Source organism: Hyperolius riggenbachi, chromosome 6, assembly GCF_040937935.1.
Source record: "Hyperolius riggenbachi isolate aHypRig1 chromosome 6, aHypRig1.pri, whole genome shotgun sequence".
Taxonomy (NCBI): domain Eukaryota; kingdom Metazoa; phylum Chordata; class Amphibia; order Anura; family Hyperoliidae; genus Hyperolius; species Hyperolius riggenbachi.
In genome coordinates this window covers 12,574,715-12,578,831 of record NC_090651.1, presented here as the reverse complement: position 1 = coordinate 12,578,831, position 4,117 = coordinate 12,574,715, and positions in this window count along the sequence as shown.

Below are 4,117 nucleotides of genomic sequence, written 5' to 3'. Positions count from 1 at the left end.
AATATCAGCGACTGTGCATCAGCCAGCCAATCACAGGGCGAGTCTCAGCCAGGGTGTGGAGTAAGGGAGGGGCCAGCAAGCCTTACATGGAAATGTGGGCGGGTCTGAGTTGCATAAGCTGATATATTGTATCTTTCATAACACAGAGATGAACTCTGCAGAGATCGCATGGCTGGGAGTAACCATTGCTATTTATTTTTATTATACATTATGAAACGTTCTTGTCTCACATATAACCCAATGACAATCCTGTGCTATCTAATGGCAGAGCACTGCTGCAGGGAACTGCCAGGAAAAACATACATTTCTTCATCAAACGTCTGCCCTTTCCCAGCTTATGGCCTAGCATCTCACTCTTTTCAGTCTGGGTCTAGCATATTGCATTATTATATTTCTTTTTCATTTTGATTAACTGCATGCGCTACCACAAAACCCACATGTTTAAAGAGAACCCGAGGTGTGTTTAAAGAATGTTATCTGCATACAGAGGCTTGATCTGCCTATACAGCCCAGCCTCTGTTGCTATCCCAAACCCCACTAAGGTCCCCCTGCAGTCTGCAATCCCTCATAAATCACAGATATGTTGTGAGGCTGTGTTTACACCTGTAGTGTCAGTCTCAGCTGCTCCCCCGCCTCCTGCATAGCTCCGGTCCCTGCCCCCGTCCCTTCCCTCCAATCAGCAGGGAGGGAAGGGATGCAGGCGGGGACAGGAGTTCTGCAGGAGGCGGGGAGAGCAGCAGACTGACACTATAGAGATAAACACAGCCAGCTCTGACAAGCTGTTTGTCAGCAGCGTGGCTGTGATTTATGAGGGATTGCAGAGTGCAGGGGGACCTTAGGGGGGTTTGGGATAGCAACAGAGGCTGGGCTGTATAGGCAGATCCAGCCACTGTATGCAGATAATATTCTTCAAGCCCACCTCGGGTTCTCTTTAAAGTGACAGTAAAGCATACTTTTCATTGACTGTATGTTTCATAGTATACCATACTGCTTTTACAGGGAATGCAAGCTTACTGTGAACAGAAACTAGTAGACAGGATTGTCCGTGCAAAGCAGGAAAAAAAGGGTCCAGGAGCGCTTATAAAAAAAATGGCACCGGCTACCTCCTCCATATGGCTTCCCTGGTGGTGTAGAGTGGGCCAAACATAATGTAAAGTGGGGAAACCACGTGTGGGGCAAATTTGATTGCTCTAAAGGTCAGATTTGGCTGGAGTTTGACATGTATGTTATAGAGAGAGTTCTATATGTAAAAATGACTATCATTTTTGACCACTAGATGTCACTAACCACACCTGTAATATATTGCATCACAGCCGAGTAAGGACTGGTCCACACCGACGTTTTGTTGTCATTAAACATGGCGTTTTAAAAGTGTCGTTTTCTGGGATCTACTACCGCCCTCCCATGCAGCGAGCGTTTAGTACAAGCTTTTGCAGGCTTTCATGAAAGCCTGGCAGTTGATCCCAGCGTGTCGTCTCAAAAGTAAGGATGGTTCACACCAGTGTTGCCAACTCATCCCTTTAATTACTGACACATATGAATTATACTGGTTTTGGGGCTAGGTAGATGCAGTTAAGCCACTGATTATGTGCAAATAGCCCCAGAACCTGTATAACTTAGATGTGTCAGTAATTAAAGGGATGAGTTGGCAACACTGGTTCACACGGACGGCAGGTGCCGGTGGAGCGGCTGGGAAGCCGCGTCGTCCTGTGATGTCTCATTCGGGGTCAGCGGTGCAGCGGTCGCCGGCTTCCCGTTGCGTCTGCGTTTCTCATAACGCAAATGTATCCGCGGCGGCTAGCCGACCCTGGACATCGCATGTGGCTTCTAGGGCCGGCCGAAATGAGGCGTTAAATCGGGATCGGAATGCCGCGTTTGCGCAATCGACCGTAATCGGCGGTAACCGCGCAATGCTAAATGCTCCTATTCACTCGCCGCCACGCATCTACAATGATGTGAAAAACTATTTGCCCCCTTGCTGATTTCTTATTCTTCTGCATGTTTGTCACACTTAAATGTTTCTGCTCATCAAAGACCGATAACTATTAGTCAAAGATAACATAAATGAACACAAAATGCAGTTTTAAATGATGGTTTTTATTATTTAGTGAGAAAAAAAACTCCAAATCTACATGGCCCTGTGTGAAAAAGTGATTGCCCCCCCTTGTTAAAAAATAACATAACTGTGGTTTATCACACCTGAGTTCAATTTCTGTAGTCACCCCCAGGCCTGATTACTGCCACACCTGTTTCCATCAAGAAATCACTTAAAGGAATACTATCGATTGAAACGACTTTTTTTTAATACTCTATATTAGTGTACACATTACCACTAGTGCTAGGGGCACTTTATTTATTCACCCAGGTCTCTCTTAGAGTGGGGCCGAACCTCCAATTTTAGGTTCGCGAACTTCCGCTTAAGGTTCGGTTCGCGTAAAAGTTCGCGAACCGCAATAGACTTCAATGGGGATGCGAACTTTGAAAAAAAAAAATTATGCTGGCCACAAAAGTGATGGAAAAGATGTTTCAAGGGGTCTAACACCTGGACCCCCAGGTGGAGGAGTGGGATACATGCCAAAAGTCCCCGGGAAAAATCTGGATTTGACGCAAAGCAGCGTTTTAAGGGCAGAAATCACATTGAATGCTAAATGACAGGCCTAAAGTGCTTTAAAACATCTTGCATGTGTATACATCAATCAGGTAGTGTAATTAAGGTACTGCTTCACACTGACACACCAAACTCACCGCAAACAGCTGTTTGTGTAGTGACGGCCGTGCTGGACTGGTGCGCACCATGGCGAGAACAGGTATGCAGTGGCGGGTTCACTGAACAGAACAGGTATGCAGTGGCGGGTTCACTGAACAGAACAGGTATACAGTGGCGGGTTCACAGAACAGGTATGCAGTGGCAGGTTCACTGAACAGGTATACAGTGGCGGGTTCACTGAACACAACAGGTATGCAGTGGTGGGTTCACTGAACAGAACAGGTATGCAGTGGCGGGTCCACTGAACAGTACAGGTATGCAGTGGCAGGTTCACTGAACAGGTATGCAGTGGTGGGTTCACTGAACAGGTATGCAGTGGTGGGTTCACTGAACAGGTATGCAGTGGTGGGTTCACAGAACAGGTATGCAGTGGCAGGTTCACTGAACAGGTATGCAGTGGTGGGTTCACTGAACAGGTATGCAGTGGTGGGTTCACTGAACAGGTATGCAGTGGTGGGTTCACAGTACAGGTATGCAGTGGTGGGTTCACAGAACAGGTATGCAGTGGCGGGTTCACTGAACAGGTATGCAGTGGTGGGTTCACTGAACAGGTATGCAGTGGTGGGTTCACAGTACAGGTATGCAGTGGTGGGTTCACAGAACAGGTATGCAAGGGCAGGTTCACTGAACAGGTATGCAGTGGTGGGTTCACTGAACAGGTATGCAGTGGTGGGTTCACTGAACAGGTATGCAGTGGCAGGTTCACTGAACAGGTATGCAGTGGTGGGTTCACTGAACAGGTATGCAGTGGTGGGTTCACAGTACAGGTATGCAGTGGTGGGTTCACAGAACAGGTATGCAGTGGCAGGTTCACTGAACAGGTATGCAGTGGTGGGTTCACTGAACAGAACAGGTATACAGTGGTAGGTTCACTGAACAGGTATACAGTGGCGGGTTCACTGAACACAACAGGTATGCAGTGGTGGGTTCACAGAACAGGTATGCAGTGGCAGGTTCACTGAACAGGTATGCAGTGGTGGGTTCACTGAACAGGTATGCAGTGGTGGGTTCACTGAACAGGTATGCAGTGGTGGGTTCACAGTACAGGTATGCAGTGGTGGGTTCACTGAACAGAACAGGTATACAGTGGTAGGTTCACTGAACAGGTATACAGTGGCGGGTTCACTGAACACAACAGGTATGCAGTGGTGGGTTCACAGAACAGGTATGCAGTGGCAGGTTCACTGAACAGGTATGCAGTGGTGGGTTCACTGAACAGGTATGCAGTGGTGGGTTCACTGAACAGGTATGCAGTGGTGGGTTCACAATACAGGTATGCAGTGGTGGGTTCACAGAACAGGTATGCAGTGGTGGGTTCACAGAACAGGAATGCAGTGGTGGGTTCACTGA